Source organism: Protopterus annectens, chromosome 1.part1 (genome assembly GCF_019279795.1).
Source record: "Protopterus annectens isolate FY-2018-M chromosome 1.part1, PAN1.0, whole genome shotgun sequence".
Classification (NCBI taxonomy): Eukaryota; Metazoa; Chordata; order Ceratodontiformes; family Protopteridae; genus Protopterus; species Protopterus annectens.
Window position 1 is genome coordinate 572452241 of NC_056726.1, and position 12738 is coordinate 572464978.

At 38.4% G+C, this 12738-nt stretch overlaps 1 long non-coding RNA gene across 1 annotated transcript; it reads left to right on the plus strand.

Annotated features, from left to right (window-relative positions):
- Positions 1-456: 456 nt before the first annotated feature.
- LOC122806416 lies at positions 457-4988 on the plus strand. Its single transcript, XR_006365508.1, has 3 exons — positions 457-630; positions 2646-2799; positions 4822-4988. It is a non-coding gene; the product is annotated as an uncharacterized LOC122806416 (long non-coding RNA).
- The last annotated feature ends 7750 nt before the right edge of the window (positions 4989-12738 follow it).

A 12738-nucleotide genomic window follows, 5' to 3' on the forward strand; every position in this document is an offset into this window, starting at 1 on the left:
TTCCTTCTGAGATAAGCTAGCAGTATTAGCGCTGCCCTTCACCTTTAATGCTTACTTTCTCCAACATTTAGGTCCGGATAGTCCCCTGACTGTTGGGAGGTAACTTAATGGTTAATTTATGCCTGGTTCCTTCTGAGATAGTCTAGCAGATTCCTTTACTTGTTTGCTGACTTAATTTCTCCAACGGATGTGTCAAATAACTACAGATAATTTCTGTTTTTTACATAATTCACATCCTTGTGGATTTGAGTTTATCTGTATGTCTTTTTATTATTCCAAATGCTTAGAGTATTGCTAGACAGTATTTCTTAGCCATACTATTAGGACATGTGTTGCATAGTTTTGTTGTAGATGATTTTATCTGACTGAGTTGTTTAATCCTGTGTAAACTGTTCTGCTTATGAAACATTTTGTTTAATCCTCTGCTAATCTCTACCTTTCTCCCCCCCCCCTTAATATTTTTTCTCTCTCTTCAGCTGCTCAAAGCTATTATATACATTTTTTCTTTCAACTCCCACCATACCTTATTGGACCCAAAGGAGCACCTATACTCACCTATCCAGCCTGTGTGGGTTATTCTTCACCTGGGTAACCAAACTCCACTGGACTAAGAGCCTCAGGATATTTTTTGTATGTCTCCTAATATTTGTGTCCTATGATATTTTGCATATTTTAATCTAATTTAAAACCTTAAGGTATACTAGAATAGATGTTAGGTTTTGCCAGCAGCCATATCACCCTCCCCTCTAGTTTTATCCACTGAAACACTCCACTGCCTCCTCCTGCACCCCTGCAGCCCCTATCTACGTCATTCTTCTTTATAAAGCTTCCTTCTCAATACCTTATTTCTATTGTCCTCTTCTGTTCTCATTACTGTAGAAATCTCTACAGATTTAGTACCAGCTCTGGCCACTAGATGGCAGTCTCTACTCTCCACTGATTCTTTTCACCTTTTCTCTTCTTACCTTCTACCTAAACCCCTTTTAAGACTAATTCACTCCTCTCTGTTGAATTCTCTCTGTTTCTCCCTTGGTTGCTCTTCTTATTGCTTTACTTACCCTGTTACCTTCCCTTGTTTTCCCTCTACAATTTTACCTTCTCTTTCTCCTGTATTTTACGCCCTATATTTCACCACTGACTTAGCCCTTTTACCTGTCTTCTATTAGAGGTTCCTGGTCCTTTATATAACTTTTCCTTTATCTTGTACCTTTCTGACCTCACTTACCTCCATGTCTGATTGTTTCCTCCTTCTCTTTTCTTTAGCTGTTTCTTTTTCCGCTTATTCCTTAACTTCCGGACTGTGCTTCTTTCCTATATATCTTTTGCCCCTCCCACTAGCTTACCTCATCCTTACCTGAACTTTCATATAGGACTACCTTGCTAGGGTCGCCATTTTAATCCCCTGCTCTCCATGGCTGCTGAGCAATCCCTAGCGTCTTGGACTCTCTAGCTTTGTAAGTTATCTGTTTCTATATTGGCTTAGACTATCTAACTGTGCAAGTTATCTGTTTTATATTGTATTCCTTTTTGCATTTCGTGTATGGGTACCTTTGTGCTTATCAGTTGATTTATGTTTTTACATTGTTTGCTGGTCTGTATAGAACTGTGGGTTTCATATTATAGTCTTTATTACTATAATGCTCTGCGTGTAAGGTTTTTCAGTGCTTATTTGAAGACCGCATTCATCTGCTTTTTGAAGAGACCTGTTTTTACTATTTACTGGTTTTAATTATCAGCCCCGCTTTTACAGTGCCTATTTTTCAGTGCTTATTTGATGACCGCATTCATCTGCTTATTGAAGAAACCTGTTTACCGGTTTTTAATTACCAGCCCCGTTTTTACAGCGCACTAAACTAGCTTGCTGTAATACATGACCGCATTTATCTGCTTTTAGAAGAAACCTGTTTTTTTTCTATTTACTGGTTTTAATTACCAGCCTCGCTTTTACAGCGCACTATACTAGCTTGCTGTAACACATCGCTCTGACTACCCCTTTCTTAGACCGCAGTCCTGCTGTATTGCTTCCACTAAAGGAAATAATATATTCCTGATCACCTGAATTAGTCTGAGCCATAGTAGTCTCCCCTCTCTTACTTTATCAAACATTTAGGTCCGGATAGTCCCCTGACTGCTGGGAGGTAACTTAATGGTTAATTTATGCCTGGTTCCTTCTGAGATAAGCTAGCAGTATTAGCTGCCCTTCACCTTTAATCGCGCTTACTTTCTCCAACATTTAGGTCCGGATAGTCCCCTGACTGTTGGGAGGTAACTTAATGGTTAATTTATGCCTGGTTCCTTCTGAGATAGTCTAGCAGATTCCTTTACTTGTTTGCTGACTTAATTTCTCCAACGGATGTGTCAAATAACTACAGATAATTTCTGTTTTTTACATAATTCACATCCTTGTGGATTTGAGTTTATCTGTATGTCTTTTTATTATTCCAAATGCTTAGAGTATTGCTAGACAGTATTTCTTAGCCATACTATTAGGACATGTGTTGCATAGTTTTGTTGTAGATGATTTTATCTGACTGAGTTGTTTAATCCTGTGTAAACTGTTCTGCTTATGAAACATTTTGTTTAATCCTCTGCTAATCTCTACCTTTCTCCCCCCCCCCCCTTAATATTTTTTTCTCTCTCTTCAGCTGCTCAAAGCTATTATATACATTTTTTCTTTCAACTCCCACCATACCTTATTGGACCCAAAGGAGCACCTATACTCACCTATCCAGCCTGTGTGGGTTATTCTTCACCTGGGTAACCAAACTCCACTGGACTAAGAGCCTCAGGATATTTTTTGTATGTCTCCTAATATTTGTGTCCTATGATATTTTGCATATTTTAATCTAATTTAAAACCTTAAGGTATACTAGAATAGATGTTAGGTTTTGCCAGCAGCCATATCCCTCCCTCTAGTTTTATCCACTGAAACACTCCACTGCCTCCTCCTGCACCCCTGCAGCCCCTATCTACGCCATTCTTCTTTATAAAGCTTCCTTCTCAATACCTTATTTCTATTGTCCTCTTCTGTTCTCATTACTGTAGAAATCTCTCTACAGATTTAGTACCAGCTCTGGCCACTAGATGGCAGTCTCTACTCTCCACTGATTCTTTTCACCTTTTCTCTTCTTACCTTCTACCTAAACCCCTTTTAAGACTAATTCACTCCTCTCTGTTGAATTCTCTCTGTTTCTCCCTTGGTTGCTCTTCTTATTGCTTTACTTACCCTGTTACCTTCCCTTGTTTTTCCCTCTACAATTTTACCTTCTCTTTCTCCTGTATTTTACGCCCTATATTTCACCACTGACTTAGCCCTTTTACCTGTCTTCTATTAGAGGTTCCTGGTCCTTTATATAACTTTTCCTTTATCTTGTACCTTTCTGACCTCACTTACCTCCATGTCTGATTGTTTCCCCTCCTTCTCTTTTCTTTAGCTGTTTCTTTTTCCCGCTTATTCCTTAACTTCCGGACTGTGCTTCTTTCCTATATATCTTTTGCCCCTCCCACTAGCTTACCTCATCCTTACCTGAACTTTCATATAGGACTACCTTGCTAGGGTCGCCATTTTTAATCCCCCTGCTCTCCGCGTGGCTGCTGAGCAATCCCTAGCGTCTTGGACTCTCTAGCTTTGTAAGTTATCTGTTTCTATATTGGCTTAGACTATCTAACTGTGCAAGTTATCTGTTTTTATATTGTATTCCTTTTTTGCATTTCGTGTATGGGTACCTTTGTGCTTATCAGTTGATTTATGTTTTTACATTGTTTGCTGGTCTGTATAGAACTGTGGGTTTCATATTATAGTCTTTATTACTATAATGCTCTGCGTGTAAGGTTTTTCAGTGCTTATTTGAAGACCGCATTCATCTGCTTTTTGAAGAGACCTGTTTTTACTATTTACTGGTTTTAATTATCAGCCCCGCTTTTACAGTGCCTATTTTTCAGTGCTTATTTGATGACCGCATTCATCTGCTTATTGAAGAAACCTGTTTACCGGTTTTTAATTACCAGCCCCGTTTTTACAGCGCACTAAACTAGCTTGCTGTAATACATGACCGCATTTATCTGCTTTTAGAAGAAACCTGTTTTTTTTCTATTTACTGGTTTTAATTACCAGCCTCGCTTTTACAGCGCACTATACTAGCTTGCTGTAACACATCGCTCTGACTACCCCTTTCTTAGACCGCAGTCCTGCTGTATTGCTTCCACTAAAGGAAATAATATATTCCTGATCACCTGAATTAGTCTGAGCCATAGTAGTCTCCCCTCTCTTACTTTATCAAACATTTAGGTCCGGATAGTCCCCTGACTGCTGGGAGGTAACTTAATGGTTAATTTATGCCTGGTTCCTTCTGAGATAAGCTAGCAGTATTAGCGCTGCCCTTCACCTTTAATCGCGCTTACTTTCTCCAACATTTAGGTCCGGATAGTCCCCTGACTGTTGGGAGGTAACTTAATGGTTAATTTATGCCTGGTTCCTTCTGAGATAGTCTAGCAGATTCCTTTACTTGTTTGCTGACTTAATTTCTCCAACGGATGTGTCAAATAACTACAGATAATTTCTGTTTTTTACATAATTCACATCCTTGTGGATTTGAGTTTATCTGTATGTCTTTTTATTATTCCAAATGCTTAGAGTATTGCTAGACAGTATTTCTTAGCCATACTATTAGGACATGTGTTGCATAGTTTTGTTGTAGATGATTTTATCTGACTGAGTTGTTTAATCCTGTGTAAACTGTTCTGCTTATGAAACATTTTGTTTAATCCTCTGCTAATCTCTACCTTTCTCCCCCCCCCTTAATATTTTTTCTCTCTCTTCAGCTGCTCAAAGCTATTATATACATTTTTTCTTTCAACTCCCACCATACCTTATTGGACCCAAAGGAGCACCTATACTCACCTATCCAGCCTGTGTGGGTTATTCTTCACCTGGGTAACCAAACTCCACTGGACTAAGAGCCTCAGGATATTTTTTGTATGTCTCCTAATATTTGTGTCCTATGATATTTTGCATATTTTAATCTAATTTAAAACCTTAAGGTATACTAGAATAGATGTTAGGTTTTGCCAGCAGCCATATCCCCCTCCCCTCTAGTTTTATCCACTGAAACACTCCACTGCCTCCTCCTGCACCCCTGCAGCCCCTATCTACGTCATTCTTCTTTATAAAGCTTCCTTCTCAATACCTTATTTCTATTGTCCTCTTCTGTTCTCATTACTGTAGAAATCTCTCTACAGATTTAGTACCAGCTCTGGCCACTAGATGGCAGTCTCTACTCTCCACTGATTCTTTTCACCTTTTCTCTTCTTACCTTCTACCTAAACCCCTTTTAAGACTAATTCACTCCTCTCTGTTTCTCCCTTGGTTGCTCTTCTTATTGCTTTACTTACCCTGTTACCTTCCCTTGTTTTCCCTCTACAATTTTACCTTCTCTTTCTCCTGTATTTTACGCCCTATATTTCACCACTGACTTAGCCCTTTTACCTGTCTTCTATTAGAGGTTCCTGGTCCTTTATATAACTTTTCCTTTATCTTGTACCTTTCTGACCTCACTTACCTCCATGTCTGATTGTTTCCCCTCCTTCTCTTTTCTTTAGCTGTTTCTTTTTCCCGCTTATTCCTTAACTTCCGGACTGTGCTTCTTTCCTATATATCTTTTGCCCTCCCACTAGCTTACCTCATCCTTACCTGAACTTTCATATAGGACTACCTTGCTAGGGTCGCCATTTTAATCCCCTGCTCTCCGCGTGGCTGCTGCCCAATCCCTAGCGCCTTGGCCTCTCTAGCTTTGTAACTTACCTGTTTCTATATCGGCTTAGCCTATCTAACTGTGCAAGTTATCTGTTTTATATTGTATTCCTTTTTGCATTTCGTGTATGGGTACCTTTGTGCTTATCAGTGGATTTATGTTTTTACATTGTTTGCTGGTCTGTATAGAACTGTGGGTTTCATATTATAGTCTTTATTACTATAATGCTCTGCGTGTAAGGTTTTTCAGTGCTTATTTGAAGACCGCATTCATCTGCTTTTTGAAGAGACCTGTTTTACTATTTACTGGTTTTAATTATCAGCCCCGCTTTTACAGTGCCTATTTTTCAGTGCTTATTTGATGACCGCATTCATCTGCTTATTGAAGAAACCTGTTTACCGGTTTTTAATTACCAGCCCCGTTTTTACAGCGCACTAAACTAGCTTGCTGTAATACATGACCGCATTTATCTGCTTTTAGAAGAAACCTGTTTTTTTTCTATTTACTGGTTTTAATCACCAGCCGCTTTTACAGCGCACTATACTAGCTTGCTGTAACACATCGCTCTGACTACCCTTTCTCAGACCGCAGTCCTGCTGTATTGCTTCCACTAAAGGAAATAATATATTCCTGATCACCTGAATTAGTCTGAGCCATAGTAGTCTCCCCTCTCTTACTTTATCAAACATTTAGGTCCGGATAGTCCCCTGACTGCTGGGAGGTAACTTAATGGTTAATTTATGCCTGGTTCCTTCTGAGATAAGCTAGCAGTATTAGCGCTGCCCTTCACCTTTAATCGCGCTTACTTTCTCCAACATTTAGGTCCGGATAGTCCCCTGACTGTTGGGAGGTAACTTAATGGTTAATTTATGCCTGGTTCCTTCTGAGATAGTCTAGCAGATTCCTTTACTTGTTTGCTGACTTAATTTCTCCAACGGATGTGTCAAATAACTACAGATAATTTCTGTTTTTTACATAATTCACATCCTTGTGGATTTGAGTTTATCTGTATGTCTTTTTATTATTCCAAATGCTTAGAGTATTGCTAGACAGTATTTCTTAGCCATACTATTAGGACATGTGTTGCATAGTTTTGTTGTAGATGATTTTATCTGACTGAGTTGTTTAATCCTGTGTAAACTGTTCTGCTTATGAAACATTTTGTTTAATCCTCTGCTAATCTCTACCTTTCTCCCCCCCCCTTAATATTTTTTCTCTCTTCCACTGCTCCAAGCTTTTATATACATTTTTCTTTCAACTCCCACCATACCTTATTGGACCCAAAGGAGCACCTATACTCACCTATCCAGCCTGTGTGGGTTATTCTTCACCTGGGTAACCAAACTCCACTGGACTAAGAGCCTCAGGATATTTTTTGTATGTCTCCTAATATTTGTGTCCTATGATATTTTGCATATTTTAATCTAATTTAAAACCTTAAGGTATACTAGAATAGATGTTAGGTTTTGCCAGCAGCCATATCCCTCCCTCTAGTTTTATCCACTGAAACACTCCACTGCCTCCTCCTGCACCCCTGCAGCCCCTATCTACGCCATTCTTCTTTATAAAGCTTCCTTCTCAATACCTTATTTCTATTGTCCTCTTCTGTTCTCATTACTGTAGAAATCTCTCTACAGATTTAGTACCAGCTCTGGCCACTAGATGGCAGTCTCTACTCTCCACTGATTCTTTTCACCTTTTCTCTTCTTACCTTCTACCTAAACCCCTTTTAAGACTAATTCACTCCTCTCTGTTGAATTCTCTCTGTTTCTCCCTTGGTTGCTCTTCTTATTGCTTTACTTACCCTGTTACCTTCCCTTGTTTTCCCTCTACAATTTTACCTTCTCTTTCTCCTGTATTTTACGCCCTATATTTCACCACTGACTTAGCCCTTTTACCTGTCTTCTATTAGAGGTTCCTGGTCCTTTATATAACTTTTCCTTTATCTTGTACCTTTCTGACCTCACTTACCTCCATGTCTGATTGTTTCCTCCTTCTCTTTTCTTTAGTTGTTTCTTCCCGCTCCGTTAGCCTCTTGGCTCACTCCTCCCTCCCTACCCCCAATTCCCACCCACCCCCAGGGTCCTACATTTACCTAGCCTCTAAACACACCTCTAACTTCTTACACCCAATCATACTCATCCTCACACTGTGTACCACCTTATAATTAGCCACTCCTACTTACCTATTATAACCTGCCCCACCCCTCTGTCTAACACACCAAAGGAAAAAAATACTACCAACTCTCCCAAATCCTCACAGTACCTCCACCTACAACATACCATCCTACCACACTCAAACTTACAACTATTTTAACATGACTACAGCTATCTTCCATTCTCAGTTGAAATTAGCTATCTCCTTCTTACTATTATTCCCCTCATCACTACTTACTTCCTAACCTCCTATGAACACTCCATAACTGCCTCCCTCTCCCTTCCATCAAAACATACCAGTACAACTGCTACTTCCACAACTCCAACCTTCATACACACACCCACACAATCTATCTACCTATTTGCCAAATACCACAGGCTATTACACTACAAAGTACCAAAACTACATCAAAGAAAATATTCGACAGCCTCCTAAAATATAAAGTTGAAAACTATTTTAGACTACTCCATCTACTAATAGATGGTGACATACACCCCAACCCAGGCCCTCTAGCTACTACTGCAAAACTCACAGAAATCATATCAAACCCATCTCTATTTCATCCACTACACACTTTAACTTACTAACCTTGGCCCATCTCAATATAATGTAGCATCTGTAACAAACTTAGTCAACTCCATGCCCTATTAGATGTACACAAATTTGACATTCTATGCTTATCAGAAACATGGCTAAAACCTTCAATTAAAGACATTGAAATCACTCCACCAGGATACAACATTATTAGACTTGACCGCATTCTCCAGGAAGGGAGGTGGAGTAGCTATTATATATAAAACAAACCTGAAGCTTTCTCTTCTTGACCTTACCCTAACCCAAACAAATAATGCTGAAATAATCTGCTCTAAAATTCAAATTAATATGACTAAAGCAATAAACATCATCTGTGTATACCTCCCCCCAGGAAATAACATCCCTACTTTAGAACAACTTCTTGAACAACTCTCTAATACCCTCCCCAAGAAACACTAGTCCTTGGGGACTTTAACATTGATTGGAAATCTTGTAACAATACTGCCCCTACTTCCCATATAAACCTTTATGGTTTCAAACAACTAATTGATAGTCCCACTAGAATAAATACTAAGAACAAAAAGAAACCACCCTAGACTGGATTCTTACCAACTCTCCCTTCAAACCTACCAAACTGGCATCCTTCCTGATGACCTTAGCGATCACTCCCTCACCTATGTCATTAGGACTAAGACTAATCTAAACTTACCTACCTCTCAGAGAACATTATATTCAAAAACAATTTAATCCTGAACTGTTCCAAACAGAACTTTCACATTATAACTGGACCCCACTAAAACACCTCTCACTTAACAATGCCATTGAACATTTCAACTCAGCATTCCTAGCAATCTTAAATCTACATGCCCCAAGTCGTACCATTAGAACAAAGACCAAAACAGCACCCTGGCTAACTACTAACACTAAACAAAAAATCAAACTGAGGAATAAGTCTTGGAAAAAATGGCGTTCCTCTAGAAACCCAACAGATCATGAAACCTTTAAAGAGCTTAGAAATAATACCAAAAAATCCATCCTCTCCGATAAAAAGAATTATTACCTCCAACTTCAGCAATCCACCAAAATGAACCGAAAAAGTTCTGGTCTACTATCACTAATCTACTCACCCCAGGCAAAGTAGTTACACCAAACCCACAGGACTTAGACCCTGAAAATCCCTCGTTAATAGCTAACAACTTCAATACCTTCTTTACTACTTCCATACAAAGTCTAGCTAACCACTTATCTCCGGATGCTTCGCAACTACTCTCAAGTAACTTAAATAATTCCTTCTTCCCCTCCAACTTCAACCTATATCCACCTCATACATTCAATCTCTCCTACAAAAACTTAAACCCACTACCCCCTCAGCAGACAAACTTCCTGCTGAATTCCTTCAAATAGCAGCTAAATCTATTGCCTACCCTGTATCTATCCTAATAAATAGATCCATAAAAGAAAGTACTTTTCCAACTATATGGAAGATATCACATATAATACCCTTACACAAAGGAGGCAAATCCACTGACCTTTCTAACTATCGCCCTATAGCACTATTATCTCCACTAGCTAAAATCATGGAAAAATGTATACATAAACAACTACTTAACCATCTCCTTCAAAACAACCTACTAGCTAACACTCAACATGGATTTAGACCTTCACATAGTACTACTACTGCACTACTTTCCTTTACCAACACCATCAACTGTAACCGTAACAGCAACAAACTAACCTCTTCTCTTTTCTAGACCTGTCTAAAGCCTTCGACATGGTCAACCATACACTTCTTCTTCACATATTAAAATCCCTTGCCTTAGATTTCTCTTCCTTAACCTGGTTCTCATCCTATCTTGAAAACCGACAACAAGCAGTACTATGGAAAAACTCGCTATCTGCTCTACTACCCATCTCTCTAGGAGTACCTCAAGGATCTATACTAGGCCCACTCCTATTCACTATCTTTATCAATGATCTTCAGTCATTTATCCATAACACTACCTGCATACAATATGCAGATGATTCCACCATTATTTGCACAGCCTCCACTCAATCTGAACTCCAGTCACTGACACAATCTACCTTTTCTACCGTCGAACAGTGGTTCTCAAAAGATGTCTACTACTTAACCCCAAGAAAACAAAACTGTTACTATTCTCACCTACCCACAAATCTTCTCAACTAAATTTTACTATTACTGCAAGTGACAACTCCCTCATCTCCCTGACTCCACTACCAAACTGCTTGGTGTCACTATTGATAATAATCTCAGCTATGATTATCACATCAATAACACTATAAAAGCAGTTAATAAAAAGATCGGTTCACTGTACAGAATTAAACCCTTCCTTACTCCAGAAGCACGGATCACCTTAGCACAATCACATCTTATCTCTACCCTTCTGTATGCTTCCTCCATTTACACTAACCTCTCTAAAAGCAACCTTAGGAAACTGTCTACATCCTACCACAACATAGCACGCTTTTGCCACAGCATCTCAGTATAGAACACACCACTGTATAAACCTAAAACAGTTACACTGGTTGGAATTTCCTAATAAACTTATCTATCAACAACTAGTAGTCACACATAACATTCTATATCACCCATCCAAGACACCTGCTCTTAGTAACCTCTTGACCCCCTATAATAACTTGAAACAACTGCGCTCCGCCGAAAAACTACAAGTCAACACAACCAGGATCACAAATTCTGCAGGTAACTGCCTTTTCTCCAACTCTGTAGGCAAAATATGGAATAACCTTCCCTCACACATTACTGCTCTTGGCTCCTTACATCTTTTTAAAAAACAACTTTATTTACATCTGACCAACTTCTGGCTTTGCTCTTGTACCAACCCTGACTAATCTATTTTATACTTTTTACTATCAGAATTTCTTATCTCAAAACTATCTTTCTCTGTCAACACAAATGACATTACAACTGTATGACTGTACTATTTCTATTGCTCTCAAAAAAAAAAAAAAAAAAAAAAATTTTTTTTGGTCTGTTAGACATTTTAAAATGAGTAATTACACTATTCTCACACAATAGTATGTAGATAGTAAATTATGTTTTGTATTACTTTATCTAAACTAATATGTATTCATTGTTACCCATTGTTTTAGTTTCTCACATTTATTGTATTTGTTTAATCTCTATAACCTTATTTTAATCGATGGAGCTTTTCTCCCCGGGCCTCCACTGAAAATGGAAATTATCCAGCTGGACTAGCCCGGTCAACAAATGTAAAATAAAATAAAATAAAATAAAATAAATAAAAATAAAAATTATCAATATTGTACAGATCTGTTTATGCGAAAATTATTTAGAGTGTTCTGTATTCCTCGTTTCATATTATGTGAAAAGAAATAGGGCTGAGCATATTTTAATATCTAAAAATCATTTCTGACCTGTTTTGCGAAATATGCACATTTTGGGATGATTGTCTTGTATATTAGCTGAGCATCTCTCAGTCTTGCTACTGGATCCCATTCTAACACTATGTCCTTTAGACATGAAGTTTCTGACATCATGTCCTTTAGACATCCCACTTTTGGCACCATGTCACTCGTTCGTCTCTAATACATAAAGCAAGAAGGCTTGGGGTTTTGTTCAGATACTTTAATATATACAAACACATCAGGATGGATAGCAACATCTCTAAATACGAACAAACTAGTTAACAGACAGAGTTTACATACATACATGCTTACATCTCAACAGCTAACTCATCAAATAGCAGTCTGACTTGCACGTGCTCGGTGTTTATACACTTGTGCAAGCCCTTGGATAGCTTCTTAATACAACAGAGCTAGTTAGAAAATATTAATCCTTTACTCATGGTACCTTCAAGGGGCAATTATCTGAGATGGACTTCAATGAAAAATGGGTCAGATTGTCTAGGTTACCAGGTAAAGCAGACTCAATGTCTTATTTGATAACTCCTGTTAGGAATTCAGTATAGAACATGCCACTTTACAGGCTACTCATGAAGTGAGCAAGATTGTTTGCAAAATACATTCTTCAAAAGTATTCTTGAAATTCCTTCAACTAGGAAAGAACAACTCCATGTTGTTAGCTGCTTCAATGATGTTTGGTATAATGATTTTAAGGTGTTTACCTAACAGATGCAAGGTACAGAGTTTGATTCTCACCTTTGGAAAGCATGGCTAGGCTTAAAAATACCCCTGTGGTCATTAATTACTTATGAACCTATGCATACCAATAGATATTTGCCTTGGCAGCTCCAGAAATTAAAGAAATATAACGTGTGTAATCCAGCTATTCACATGA